General features: G+C 37.9%; 1 long non-coding RNA gene across 1 annotated transcript in view; it reads right to left on the bottom strand.

Moving 5' to 3' along the window:
- Positions 1-387: 387 nt before the first annotated feature.
- LOC123384878 overlaps positions 388-15,704 on the bottom strand; it is a 169,989-nt gene continuing 154,672 nt past the window's right edge. The window contains exons 2-3 of the long non-coding RNA XR_006596590.1: positions 5,556-5,655; positions 388-745 (exon numbers count right to left, since the gene is read on the bottom strand). This is a non-coding gene — a long non-coding RNA (uncharacterized LOC123384878). The remainder of the gene's footprint in view (positions 746-5,555; positions 5,656-15,704) is intronic.

The raw sequence follows: 15,704 nt of genomic DNA on the forward strand, positions 1-15,704 counted from the left end.
TAGAAAAATTTAACAGCAAGAACAAGTCCTACAAGAGGGACATATTTAGGATCCTGTAGAAATGTTTCCTGTGGGAGAGAGGAAGCTTCTTAGATAAGCTTACCTCTAATCTGATTCCTGAAGAACAAGTCAAGTTTATCCAGGTGAAGTGAGGAGAAAGTAAAAAATGAGATTCCCAAAAGAAGATACTGCATATGCAAAAAAACAAAATGGCAAAAAAAGAAGTAAATAGAGGAAGTGTGAAAGGAAAGAAGAGATGAATGAAGAAAAGAGGGAGAGAAGGAGGGAAGGAAGGAAAGAAAGGAGGAAGAAGATAGTCATTGAGGGAGAATGAAAGAGGGAGGAATGGCATTTATATAAAAAAATTTCACAAAGAATATTAAAAGTTATTATCATTTAATACATGAAAATATAAATAGATGAGGTCACAACAGAATGAGAACACACAGTCTGTGACACCTATTCCCATATTTCAGAGGTAGGACCTAGGATGATGATGCAGAATAGTGAGAGGAGCTGGTCAAAGAAACAATTTTGCACGTGTAGCCCCAAGTCACTTCAAAAGTATAAAAGGATCGAGGTTAAAGAGGTTCACTGTCTTAGCCTTGCTGCCATAAAAGATGAACCCAAAATTTTAGTGACTTACAAAAAAAGCCAGTGTGTATTCGTAGGAGTTCTCTTTCATCGAAAGACTCTAAGATTCAGGTTTCTTCCATCTTGAGCTATCAACACCTTAGCAGCAGGCCTTCAGGTGACCACCATAAGAGAAGAGAGATAAATGAGTAACTTGAAGCTTTTAGGGAGCAGTCATGGAAGGGTCTAAAGGAATTTCAGTCAACATTCCAAGGCTTGAACCCAGATACACAACTTTAATCCAGTTGTAAGGAAGACTGGGAAATGTATTCTTCCTACGTCCTCAGAAACAGGAAAACAAAGCTGGATTTTCCCATGAATGGGCTTCAGGGAGGCCCATCAGAGAGCTTAATATGTGTCTCCTAGAATTACAGGACTGAATGAGACTACAGCCTGAGTTTCCTCAGGCCCAAAAAGGATGAAGAGAGATGCAACTAAAAACCAATCTCCTCATGATGGAAATAACAAAAAGAGAAGTCAACTATGAGGTAAGTATTTTTCCCTAGCATGGAACAAATGCATGAGCTTCCTGGGGACAAATACACTCCATGGAAGATAAGCAAGTTAGAGAAATTTTGAAGGGAATCTTGATGGTGATGCTTGCCAGTAAGAGGTTAGTTAGTGTCCCAAGATGGCAGCCAAAGAAATATCACATATGATAGATTACTTTAACACGTGTGGGCTTGAGGGGCTCCTGTGTAGCTCAGTCAGTTAAGTGTCTGACTCTTGATTTCAGCTCAGGTTATGATCTCACAGTTCATGGGTGTGAGCTCTGTGTCAGGCTAGGCAGTGACAGTGTAGAGCCTGCTTGGGGTCCTCTCCCTGTCTCTCCACCCCTCCCCCATGCATTCTCTCTCTCTCTCCCCCTTTCTCTCTCTTTCTATCTTCACCCCCCCACCACCACCAAAAAAAAAAATAAAGTTAAAAAAAAGGTATGGGCTTGAAAAGTCAAGAGTAACCTTAAATGTTATTTAGGACAGGAAAAAAGTAGCCCCATTGCACAGGTCTGCAAAAACTATAAAGGAACACAGTGAAATTGCTTTATAATTGTACTCTGTTGATTTTTGCTCTTGAACATAAGCATCACATTGATATCAACTATTGTTTTGTTCTCCATATTTTGGGGCTTTAAACAAATCTGAGACAGAAAGATTGATTCAGTATAATATTTTATGATATCAACCACCTGCAGGAGATATCCAGCTTGCTGTAAATCCCATCCTTAAAAACAGATATTGCTTTTTCATACATCTTAAAATTCCTGTTAAAAGGATAGATTTTTAAACACTGATATTCATAACTTCCCCACAGCATGACTATCCTAACTTTTATATCATGTGCTTTAATATTTCCTTACACTGTTGAAGTAATCTTGCTCTATACTTGAAACAGTATGCTGCAAACAAGGGGAAAAAATACCACAGGCTAGCAAAAGGGCTAGGGGCCCAGTCCCTTCCTTTGTTTCTGTTTTCGTGGAGTCTTCTCTTGTTCATGAAGTGACTCGGGGGTTGGGCTGGTCTTTCCTTCCCTGGGTCCCAGCATTTCTGTAATCTCAGAGGTAAAACCAGGACCACAAGCAGAACAAGAAAGAGGACAACTAAAAAAACTGGCAAATACTGAGACTGTATTTTTAGGGTCACAGCTAGGAAGTTAGAGAGACAGACAGATAAGATCGTAAATAAATTGAAGTCCCAATGAACAAAGTCTTCAGTCAGGAACACAGGCTTCATAGGGGGACACAGAGACACAGCAAAGAAATGGGACAAGTAATAGATATTAGGAAAAAGGAGGCAGGTAAGAGTCCAGGGGTTTGTCTGGACAAACCTACTTGTTTGTTTCCACATAAACCAGGTTGGCTAATCTGACTAGCAGATTAGCAAACTGAGACAGGAACACAAGCAGATGTAAGAGTACAGTGATGAGGTCAGACACCAGGAAACAATGAAAACAAAGAATACAAATGCATCATCGGAGGAACTGAAATCTAAAGCCAAAGAGCTAGGTGAAAGATGAGAAATTGGAATTGCACCTGGAATTATATTAGAACTGTGTTCAGAAGAAAGGTGTTAACGATTGTTTGTTTGTTTTAATTTTTTTTTTCAACGTTTATTTATTTTTGGGACAGAGAGAGACAAAGCATGAACGGGGGAGGGGCAGAGAGAGAGGGAGACACAGAATCGGAAACAGGCTCCGGGCTCTGAGCCATCCGCCCAGAGCCCGACGCAGGGCTCGAACTCACGGACCGCGAAATCGTGACCTGGCTGAAGTCGGACGCTTAACCGACTGCGCCACCCAGGCGCCCCGTTAATGATTGTTTGTACCCCATTCCTCCTCAAGACCAACCCCAGTCCCCAGAAAAGCATGATTTAAAGAAACTTTGGGGCGCCTGGGTGGCTCAGTCGGTTAAACGGCCGACTTCGGCTCAGGTCACCATCTCGCGGTCCGTGAGTTCGAGCCCCGCGTTGGGCTCTGTGCTGACAGCTCAGAGCCTGGAGCCTGTTTCAGATTCTGTGTCTCCCTCTCTCTGACCCTCCCCCATTCATGTTCTGTCTCTCTCTGTCTCAAAAATAAATAAACGTTAAAATAAAATAAAATAAAATAAAATAAAATAAAATAAAATAAAATAAAATAAAATAAAATAAAATAAAATAAAATAAATAAAAAGAAACTTCAAGCCCCCTGTGAGGCAAAGGCTCCCAGGTTGGGTAGTCTTTGCAGAAGTCTCAGCTAAATGGTGGAGAAATTCAAGCAACAATGAAGTTCCAGACAACCAGAAAAGATTCTGAAAAGATAAATTCTGATTTTTTGTTAGTCAAAAAATCATACCAAACTGTTTGCCTTTTCCCCCTCTAGAGGAACAAATGTTATTTTCTCTTCGTGTGTCAAAATATCTTTACAGAGCAATTATATAATAAAAGATTGGAGACAACTTCACAAACGTTAAATTCCATAACATTATTCAGAATCTTATAGCATTGGTTTCAGACACCCCCAGCCCTGAGCAGCAGAATGATTTAAGAATTAAGGCATGCCCACTGTGAGATGTATCATCGATTATATGAGTCAGGTTTCTGAAAGTTAACTCTCTGCCTTTGACTCCGGAGTTGCAGCTCATCCTTGCTGCTAGAGAAGATAATATTTTGGAAGATAAGATGGCAGCAACCTCAGATACGGCAAAATTCATTTTCTAAAAGCCACATCTCTCGTAGATAGGTGAAGCAAAAGCCAGACAGGAAGGTTAGAAGGTGAGATTCTTTACACTTGCTTCTCTATTCCACCACATTTCTGAACTTGGTATTCGGTCACTGTGCAATGTGATCAAGGATACACTCAGACTCAGAGAATATGTATTCACTTTCCCTTTGGAAATTGGATCCTGCATGTCTCTCATTACCATGTCACTGACACTACTGGCAGAAGAAAGGGTCAGCTCCTCTTGGCTAAGATATCACATAATGTCTCAGTGCATTGTAGCTGGGATGAGTGGGGGCAGTGAATGGACTTTGTGTTCCATTCCACCACCACCCCCGAGAAAGGAGGGTTTTAAAAGGGAAGTACTTTAAAGAAAGTGCCAATTATAGTCTAAGGCTGGGATTATATGAGAGTCAGATTAGAGAAGGGATTCATCTGGTGGCAAGAAATATGAGGGGCAGCTCTCCCAGGGAGGAGGATGATTAATGTTAATGGATAACAAGACTACCAACAGGTCAGATTCCACAGAAGAAATAAGATTCTCAGCTGCAAAAGTGCTCAAAGAACTGAACAAAGGAGGAGATGAGCTGAGAATGCTGAATGACAGGGAAATTATCCAAAAAAGATCTGTATAAGGAGAATCCAAGTTTTACTTCTATACTCAAAACACTCCTTGTAGTGTTGCCTCTGAAAAAGTCCAAGAGGGGCCTCAGACTAATGATGGTGGTCAAAAGGAATGTTAATATAATCTTGAGCTATTTCTTGAAAGAAGAATATGTCTGTGTATAACTGGTAAAGTAAAAATAAAAAATAACACTGAAAGAACTAGTTAAAGGATGTTGCCAAATTGTTTTGAGTAGTTCAAAACTACACAAGATAGCCTGTTTTTTCTTAGTGGTTTTGAAAAAAGAATTTATTAATATCTTTTGACAAAAGGTCTGATGTTTTTTGTGAGTTCTGCAGCTCTCCCTAAGGGTCTTTGAGGGTCTTAAAGCGTCACCGTGGATTTAGGGGAAGCAGAGACAAGACGATTAAAGAGATCTCTGGGAACAATCTTGACACCTGACAGCTTCACCTTTGCTTTCATACTAAAAGGACAATGAGAAGGCTCCAAGAAAATATGGAACTTTATAGAACCCTACCAACAGGGGAGCTGGATCAATGCAGTTCATATCTATTTAAGAGGAAGGGCATGGTATGAAAGACTCAACTGTTTAACCAAATAATGTTTTTTATTACAGGTTTCCGGCAGCCCAGGTAGACAAAGAATTCTAGGACTATTTTGTCTCTGAAGTGCCAAAGTGTTTGTGCTTAAGTTCATCTGTGGACATGGTTCCCAATCAGGCTGAGAGTCTCAGGTGATCTTAAGACAGTATGTGATTTCAGATGCCTGCATATCAGGTGGCTGTATACACAGATCTCTGAGCCAGAAATATACATTTCTTGACTCCCAGGACCCGCACACCTTCAGCCTTCCCTAATATGTGAGTCAGATGAGGCTGAAGTCTATGGCAATAACAACTCCAAACTATCAAAAGTAGGTGCTTTGGTCCGGAAAGTATAAATATCACCTCAAATAGTTTATCAGCCCAAACTAGTTATATGGCCCTACTCAACCACAGAGGGCAGAAAGTTCAGTCTTCCTAGCAGCTAGGAGATAGGAGTCAGTGAGCAAAACCACTAACTACCACACCCAATGAGTTAATCTCAGCTAATTCCAAAGAGCTTACCTGGTATTAGAGAGAGGCCTTTTAAGGATGCTAACAAGCCTCTGAAGGGGAATACGAAGCCTCTTGATTGTTCCACTAGATGACCACCAGTTTGTTATTGCTTAAAAACAAAAAACATACATTACAGTGAGGCACTACATGGCAAAACAAAAATATTTGAAATAGCATAAAGGTCTTTGACAGCCAAGATCAAAATATAGGTGCAGGATACTGAATATGTTTCCATTTGTATATAAAAAGAACAAATGGCAAGCACATAATTGAGCATCCATGAGTAAACTGTCTCTGGGAAGATACATGAGAAGCTGGGAAGCCTGATTACCTCTGGGAAAGGAAAGGAGAAGTTGGGGAAGGAGGGGAATGGATTTGGGAGGAAGACAACTGTAGGCCCTTTCATAACTTTTGAAAATTGTGCTGTGGCTATAGCACCTTATCAATAAACAAAACTTTTTTTTTTTAAGTTATAGATAAGAATTTCTACACCCAAGGGTAATTTGACTCAGGAATTCTTAAGAAAAGAGGAGGTATTCTTAAGACAGGAATGAAAGTTTCAAGATAGCATGTTAGGCAAAAAGGTATTGGTCCTAGTCTCTCAGCTAACAAATCAGAATCAAGAATATGCAATGTAGCTTCAATTGCCACATTTAGATTGGAAGCTCATAAATTGTCACTTGTCACATAAATTGTACACCTACCATATTCCCAAGTTTTCCCATGTAACCAGCTTATTGAAGAGTCTTAACTCAGTGAGTTACAAATGTGTAATGATTTTGCTTGTTTACAATCATTAACCATGCTCTGTTGAACTTCCGTTTCTCATCCCCCTTAATGGCATCCTAAATAAGTCCTAAAGCTTCTCATTCACGTGTAGTTAGTAAAAGCTCCAACACAATTAATTACAGTTTAACACTTCATTATATCAACATTATATTTGATTTAATTTCCATCCTCTCCCCCTCTCCAGCATTACCCTGAGTTTAGCACAAAGGACTTGGAGGGGTGGGTGCCAAGGGTTGGATCATTTTTTACATTGTTCTTCTGCCAACAAAGTAGTCTAGATCCCTCCTTCTAGAGCCTTTCAGTCTTCATGAAGGATTCTCCCTTCTGCCCCTTCTCTTGGTGTGCTGGATAATCTCTGTCCCTCCAGCTCCACTCTCAGCTTCTCTGCTCTGGGCCCCCAGGAGGCTGACCTTTATATAGTGCTTCAGCGGGGCTCTTTTGTTTGCTGGCTCCTGGTTGGATTGGGCCAAAGAGTGACACTGGTAGGAGATCAGAGGTTGGAGAAAGGTACCGAGGTATTTATTTCTTTGACCCCTCCTCCTTGCTGGGCTCCAAATTGCCAGTGACTGTGGCCCTCTTCAAAAGGCCACAGGTCCTGGAAGGCTGCCTTCCTTTCTGCCTACAGCTGTGGGTTCTACTAACCATGTCCTCTCTTTGCCCCTCTGGGGTGGTGGTGATTCCCACTATGGTCATGTCTAGGATACTTCATGACGCCTTGTTGGCTCCCCTTGACACTATTCACCTTTGTAAGTTGTCCCTTCAATAATCTCTCTTCAATTGCCTTACTTGAATGTACCATCTGTTTACTGCCGGGATGTTGAATGGGAAAGGGACCAGCCAAAATGAAGGGACGGAAGGCCCCACCCAGCATCCCTCTGTGCTGAAGACTCATAATCTGAACGATGTCCTTCTTTGACCCTGTGCGTCCCCCTAAATTGTGTGCTTATTAAGAAGAGCATGGAGGCTTGTGATAAAGAAAGCAGGGCCCATTTTAAAACCCCATTATAAGCCTACAGGGAGTTTCACATTTTAAATGCAAGCAGCTTTCTTTAGAAAGTAGATCACTTTGTACTTCTTTGTCCTTAATTCAGCAATTTTCAATTCTGGGGCAACAGAAAATAGTCCATTCAACACGTTGAAAGACCCACATTTATCAGTTTACAGTAAAAACCCAAGATAAAAACAAATTATTATAAATTGAACTAATCTGCCAGGACTGCATAGATCTGTAAGTTTGGATCCTCACTATCTTGAATAATAAACAGTTAATGGATACTTGAGGATTTACCTTTATCTGTCTCATTACCTTCCCAAGAAAATAGCAAGTTATTCATACAGAATTCTAGCATTTGTTCTCTGAAGCCTTTTATTGTGTTTTTAACACACATCCAATGTCAAAACAGTACTCCCAGGACACTAATACAGAGATTCATCTAATGGCATATTTAACAAAATAGCTGCTTTGAGAAAGAACAAGAGCATGATCCTTTAGAGGCATTGTGCTGTGTGTTTCATTTAGTTGTAATAAAACACTACCTGAGAGCCATCTCCAGCTAACCTTATGCTTTATTTGCATTTTTTTAGCTTATTAAATGTGAAGGCATTCAGAGGTTGAGTGAAATTGCCAGCAAACTGTATTTCATGTTGAAGATCAGCAGGGGCCTTTTGGAGGGCTTCAATTTTTCTCTGAGTGTCAGGAAATCAAATTATTGCATCCAGCTGCAAGCTGTTTTGATTGAACTGAAAGTCTGATTTAATTTGGTACAAATGGCAAATTACTCCTCTATTTATCCTTGAACTACATGTACCCACAAAGTACTATATTTCAGGATGTTCTTAAAAGTTTACAGTGGAAGTGTGATTTTGAAAGTTTCCCTCCCCATGCCTGGACCGATATAAAATTCCAATATATGTTGAAGGTCCCAGCAAAGACAACATATATTTCTGCACTCCCTGTTGTCATGCTGTTTACAAAATATGTATATTGATTCAGTGGATATACGCATATTGTGAAAGATACATGAAGATTCTTTCGAAAATGGAAAAAAGCCTGGAGTTTATTTGTTAATACCACTTACAGGGGTTGTAAGATTATGGTATACTATGAGCAATTCTATTGAAAATGCTAAGCAGTGCTAAGAAAGAAAATCTTTAGAGTATGCCCTTTAAAGCGTAGTATTTTTAAAAGGAAGCAAAACAAGTGTTTGGTTTTGTTAAATCTTCTTGTACAGCACAACTTTCAAGAACCACTTCGTAGAGGAACACATGTAAAAGAAACCAAAAAACCTAAAAATTATTGTATTATTTCAAGACTACACTTCAGAAGCCATTCACAATATCTGAGGTTTCCCACTCAGAAAAAAATACAGCTTCAAAAACACACAGGTTAAGATATTTCAAGGTGGACCAAAGCAAATGTTTATGTGGAAACAGTAATATTCATTATGAAGTAAGAATAGTATAAAATGAACTGCTAGATGGTGTTCTTTTAAGATTTAAATAAGAAAAGTGAATGGGTTACATTTAGTCACATTTAAGGGCAACAATGATAATAAATTTTTCCCCATCGCTCTTTAAATTTTGTCCATTTAGCACAGTCATAAATATATTCAGAAATATAAAACCATAAAGTCTAGGCAGACAGCAAGTCACAATACAATCTTTAAGTCATGAGACTTCCTGTAACGTTTTCCTTTCTGATACTAAGTATGCTTCTGTGCTTCTTCCACTGGGCAATTTCCTTATCTTCCCTTTCTTCTTTTCAAATCATGTACATCTTCAACTCAGCTACTGTGTTTATTCAGGTGCCATCCCTGTACATAATGCTTACTTGATCTTAACAAATTGAGAATTTTAGATTAGATTCCTTATCTGAGCCAAGAATCACACAATACTATACACTTTTTACTATGCCTGTACCTTACCATCCAATTATATTATGAGGGTAAGAGCCAAACATTCTTTGCTTTTCACTCCCTCCCCAAATCTGTGATACTATCACACTTCATAAATGCCTACTGCATGAGAGTGGGTATGAGCTCTGTGATGTCTTCACAACCTTTTTTTTTTGTGCAATACCGAATTCAACAAATAAAACTTTTTTAAAAAATAAAAAGTATTTTGTTTATGTTCCAGAATCGTGGGTTCACATTTGGAAATTATCCTATATCTTCTTATGCTGTGTTTTAAAACATAAAATACAAAAAGTGATTTAAAATAAGATTATTCCCTAGAAAATACGGTTATCGTAGTTGTATAATACAGAATATATTATGTAATATAGAAATATGATGTCCAAAGATTTGTATTCTATCGAGCCACACTATAGTCTTTCTTTTACCTTATTTATTTTCAAACCTTATAATTTTTAAAGGACTCCTGGGAAAATAATGGGAATTACTGAGGCCAGCAATTCCTACTGAATACAGCATTTAATAATATGGTTACTACTCTGATATCTAAGAAAAGAATTAGATATGATTTTCTGTTAAGGGAATTTCAGGCTAATACATGCTAATAAATGCTGAACTGAACTTATTAAGATAAAATGTTCTTGTAAATCAAATGATAGTCATTTTCTTAAAAAATGATGATAGCAGGTGTTCCAATCTGAACCATTCATTTGCAGCATGATTTAAAATTAGCAAATGTCAACATGATGGAGGGTTCGTTTCCGAAAATACAGATTACACAGACCATGTTCAATGCATGCATTGAAGCATAAATAATAATCCTTCATGGTGCTTTTTGGTTTGCAGTATGCTTTCACATACATTAAGTTATTTGATGCTTATTACAACTTCGTAACATTGGAAACAAGAATATTTTTATTATCCCCATTTTTCAAATGGGGAAATCAGGGTTCAGAAAGATTTAATGACTTACCCAAGGTCACATAATTTATACATTGTAGACGATAGAGCAGAATTAAAAAGCAAGTCTTTGGACAAACAGTTCTATACTTATTTCAAAATATCATGAAAAATCTCCACCATTTTGAATGTCTACACAGAATAATGGATCTTAAATGCAGACAATAGGACAGACTTCATGTCTCCTGCATTGGAAGACACCCAGCATATGAAGTAGAGGCAGTGTAGAGAAAAAGATAATCCACACTATTTTCTATTCACTTCTCCTTCATTGTTTTCTCAATGATTGATATTTTTTAATTAAAAAAAATACATTTGGCCTGACTATGCATTCTAATTTTATTCTTCTAATTGTATTCTCTTGATTAATATTTTCATATACCTAGTTTTGTCAAAAGTGAATTCAAATATAGGAAAATCTGGATCAGTCTTATACCAGATACAAAAAAAAAAAAAAAAAGAAGAAGAAGAAGAAAGAAAGAAACTCCATTAAAAGCATAAATGAAAAGAACTGAAGGTGCGTAGTGGCTTTTTACTGTGGTTCAATGTATAATGGCCCACTTTGACAGATAAATGGCCAATATTTCACAAAATTGTCTATTTTCTCAGTGAAGCAAGATATCTCTTCTTTGCACATGGCTCAGGAATTACAAATCTGTTCTGATTGCTGGTAATGTTATAGACTGGATGATTAAAAGAACATTTGAATGATAATGCTTTTCCTTGTTGTAAACCGAAAAAGGAAGGAGAAAAATACACCCATGACTCAAGCCCTAAGTTTCTTTTCAGGAAATAGAGGTAACGTCAGACCGATGATTTTGGTATGAACAGCAGGAGATAAAATACAGGATTTAAAATGAATGATCACCTGTCACCCAAATAAGAGTCCAATCTAAAGTAGCTGGGCCTCCAACCCTACAGAGACCCTACAGAGTCTTCAGTGTAGACTGCCCAACGTGCAGCAAAGCTGGAAGGTCCAGAGGCACCAACATCAACTGTTTGTAACAATTTGAAATTTAGTATTTGAGAAACAGCATTGAAACAAATCATGTGAAAACTCAGAACACTTAGGATTTCTTACAAATTTTATGAGTTTACTTTGATTTTGTTTTAAGTTATAAATTAAGGGTTTGGGGCAACATAATATTTTCAGGGCTTATTGAGAACTCTGTAGGTCTCACCCAAACCATGCTTTTATTAACCTGCTGCATTTTTTGTCTTGAAGTGGAAACATTCTCTAACGAAAAAGGCCATCCAAAAGTCAGGGCCAAAACCTTAGCAAGTAAAAGAATGGGACTCTCAAATAGAACTCCAGTTCCTTATGTGTCACATTTCTGCAAAACAGGAATCAAGAGATGAAGGTGGCCAAGATGTCTTTACCATTTCCCTTGGCTCGACTAAAATTTAGACAGCCTTCTTCTTCCTGTCTCAAAGCCTCTGACCTCCTTTTTCTCATAGAATTTGTTTTTAAAAAATGTGTCATTATAAATTCCTTCTCTATCCTCTTGAGGTGTAAACTTTTTAAGAAGCCTGCTGCCAGGGTGCCTGGTGCCTGGGTGGCTCTGTTGGTTAAGCAGCTGACTCGATTTCAGCTCAGGTCATGATTTCAAGTTTCCTGGGATCCAGCCCTGAACCAAACTCCCTGCTCAGGATTCTCTCTCTTCCTCAGACTCTGCCCCTCCCCTGAATTCATTCTCTCTCTCTCTCTCTCTCTCTCTCTCTCTCTGTGTGTGTGTGTGTGTGTGTATCTCCCCTTTCTCTCTCTCATATAAATAAACATGAAAAAAATAAAAAATAAAATAAAAACCTCCTGCCAGTTTTACTTCCCAAGAATGTCTTTCTCAAGGACCTAGGGGCTATTCCTTGGAAATGTAATCATCAAGAAAGTTAGCACTCCTGTCACCCAGGCTCGCTTCCTAACTTCCAGTGGTGCCAATTAGCAAACAGCCCAGTCACAGAGAAACACATTTAGGAATAACAATGTGTCCAACATATCCCATCCATGAACCTCTCTCCTACCATTCTCCAGTACTTTTCAACTAGCTCAACCCAGCCCTTAAAACCCCTCCCAAGTTTTGTCTCGGCAGTTGGGTGGGTAAAAGGATTTGGAAAATATTGAGAAATGTTGAAGCTGGGTAAGTGGTAGGTACATAAGGTTTTGGTTTTTTTTTTCTTTATATAAGCAATTTTAGGTTAACAGAAAGTACTCTCATATACTCTCTCTACCCATATCCCAGATTCCCTGATTGTTAACTTCTTATATTAGGTAGTACATTTGTTACAATCGACAAGCCTATGTTGATACATTATCAAGTAAAGTCCTTGGTTTACATTAGGGTTCACTCTGTTTTGTGTCATTTTGACACATGCATAATGTCAAGATAATGGCATGTATCCACCATTACAGATCATACAGAATTGTCTTGCTACCTTAAAACCCACCATGTTCCACCTATTCATCCCTCTCCTTTCCATCAGTCTGCCTGACGACCATTGATTTAAAAAAAAAAATTAACGCTTATTTATTTTTGAGAGAGAGAGAAAGAGACAGCAGGAGCCGGGGAGGGGAGAGAGAGGAAGTCACAGAATCTGAAGCAGGCTCCAGGCTCTGAGCTGTCAGCACAGAGCCCAATGCAGGGCTGGAATCCATGAACTGAGAGATCATAACCTGAACCAAAGTCAGACATTTAACTAACTGAGCCTCCCAGGTTCCCTGATAACTGATTTGTTTTTTGTTGTTGTTGTTGTTGTTTTTTACTATGTCTAATTTTGCCTTTTCCAGAATGTCATTTAATTGGAATCATACACTATGCAGCCTTTTCAGACTAGCTCATTCACTCGGCATTATGCATCTAGGTTTCTCCCAGGTCTTTTTGTGGGTTGATAGCTCATATCTTTGCACTGCTGAATAATATTCCATTGTCTGGATATAACACAGTTTATCATTTCACCTACTGAAGGACAATAAGTGCTTCTGGTTTGGGGCAATTATGAACAATTGCATGCTAGTTTTGTGTAACATAAGTTTTCCAGTTGGGTCAATATCTAGAAGCGTAATTGCTTGATCACATGGTAAGACCATGTGCCTTTTAAGAGGCTGCCAAGCTGTCTTCCAAACTGGCTGCCTCATTTTGTGTTCCTACCAGCAGTGAGTTAGAGTTCCTATTGCCCTGCATCCTTGTATGCTCTGGGTTGATAAAATAAAGAAAATATTCAACTTTCAATGGGCTTGCTCGTGGGCTCTCAGGGATGCCATACTCTAACCTGAAACAGAATCAGCAAAACCTTGAAACATGTGCTCAATTTCTGCCCCCAGCACATATTGTGCATCTGTTTTGTTTATAAATAACAGAAAAGCCAGCATCCCAGGCAAAGATAAGAGAAAAAACAAAACAAAACAAACAAATAAACAAAACCTCCCTGCTTCCCGTAAGATTAAGGTCATATAGCCCTGTATGTACTAAAAGCTTAAGATAAGGTCTATAGCTATCTGAAATGTCTCTTGTCTAATGATTTATAACTTTTTATGTAAAAAAAAAAGCATATAACCCAACACCAAATGTTCCTTCCCTAGACCATTTTCCTATTTTAAAGATTGTGTAGCCCAGGCAGCTGTCCTAACTTGGACTTGAATAGAACTTTGTTCCTTTTTCTTTAATTTTTTTTTTAAGTTTTGTTCATTTGTGTCAAGAAGGTATTGTCTGGTTTTTTTGGATTTTAGCCATTGTGATAGATATAAAGTGGTATCTCTATTTTTTTTTCATTTCAATTCCCTAATGATAAATGATTTTGAAAATCTTTTCATAGGATCATTTGCCTTCTGTATCTATATGCTGAGGTATCCAGATTGTTTGCCCATATTTTAATTGAGCTGTTTGTTTTCTTATGGTTAAGTGTTAAGAGTTCTGGGAATCTTTTAGGGTGCCTGGGTGGCTCCGTCGGTTGAGCGTCCAACTTTGGCTCAGGTCATGATCTCACGGTTTGTGGGTTTGAGCCCCACGTCGGGCTCTGTGCTGACGGCTCAGAGCCTGGAGCCTGCTTCGGATTCTGTGTCTCCTTCTCTCTCAGCCCCTCCCCAACTTGTGCTCTGTCTCTCTCTGTCTCTCAAAAATAAATAAATGTAAAAAAAAATTTTTTTAAAGAGTTCTGGGAATCTTTTAGATATAAGTCCTTTAACAGACATGTGTTTTGCAAATACTTTCTTCCAATCTCTATCTTATCTTTTCATTCTCTTAATAGTGTCTTTTCAGAACAGAAGTTTTTAATTTTAGTAAAGTTCAGCTTATCATCTTTTTCTTTCCTGGATTGTGCTTTTGCTGTTGTATCTAGAAACTTATCATCAAACTCTAAGCTATCTAGATTTTTCTGTTTTCTTCCAAAAATTTTATAACTTTGCATTTTACGCTTAGATCTATGCTCCATCTTAACCTGATTTTGGTAAAATGTTTAAGGTCTATGGCTATATTTAACTTTTTGGGTACAGAAATCCAATTATTCCTGCACCATTTGTTTAAAAGTCTATCTTCTGTCCATTGACTTGCCTTTGCTCCTCTTAAAACACTAATTGACTATATGTGTATGGGGGTTATATTTCTGGGCTTTCTTTTTTCTTTCACTGATCTATAATTCTATTCTTTAACAAATACCATGTTGTTTTGAATACAGTAGCTTTATAATACTTCTTCAAGTCAAGTAGTATCACTCCAACAATGTTTTTCTTTCATAGTGTTTTGACTTTTGGGGGTTTTTTGCTCCCCCATACAAGCTTAACAGTATTGAGTCTTCCAGTCAATGAACATGGAACTATTCCTCCATTTATTGATATCTTCTTTGATTTCTTTCATAATTTTCCACATGTAGATTTTGTACCTAGATTTACCATACCTATTTCTGTGTGTGTGTGTGTGTGTGTGTGTGTGTGTGTGTGTGTGTGTGTTATTGTGAATGGTATGGTGTATTTACTTTCAAATTCCATTTGTTTACTGCTGTATAAAAGAAAGCAACTGACTTTGTCTATTAACCTTGTATCCTATGACATTGCTACAATCAGTTTTTGATTCCAGGAATTTTTGTTGTTGTTGTTGTTGATTCTTGGAGATTTTCTACTTAGACAATCATGTCATCTGCAAACAAATACAATTTTATTTCTTCCTTAAAAACCTGTATACCTTTCATTTCCTTTTCTTATGTTATTGCATTACTAGCACTTCTAGTACAGTGCTGGGTATGAGTGGTAAGAGGGAAAATTTTTGCCTTTCTAATGATTTTACTGGGAAACTGTTCAATTTTTCACCATTAAATATGTTAGCTGTAAATTTTTTGTAAATGTTCTTTATCAAGTTGAGGACGTTCTCTAAATGTAAACTTTTAAATATGCATCATTGTGCAAGGATATCATGAATATTTTCTTTTGGACTCTATGGTCTATATGATATATCATATGTATGGTAAAATGGTAATATCGAAAACAGAGTACTTTCAAATGTATTTAGGTTGT

Source organism: Felis catus, chromosome B1 (genome assembly GCF_018350175.1).
Source record: "Felis catus isolate Fca126 chromosome B1, F.catus_Fca126_mat1.0, whole genome shotgun sequence".
Lineage (NCBI taxonomy): Eukaryota > Metazoa > Chordata > Mammalia > Carnivora > Felidae > Felis > Felis catus.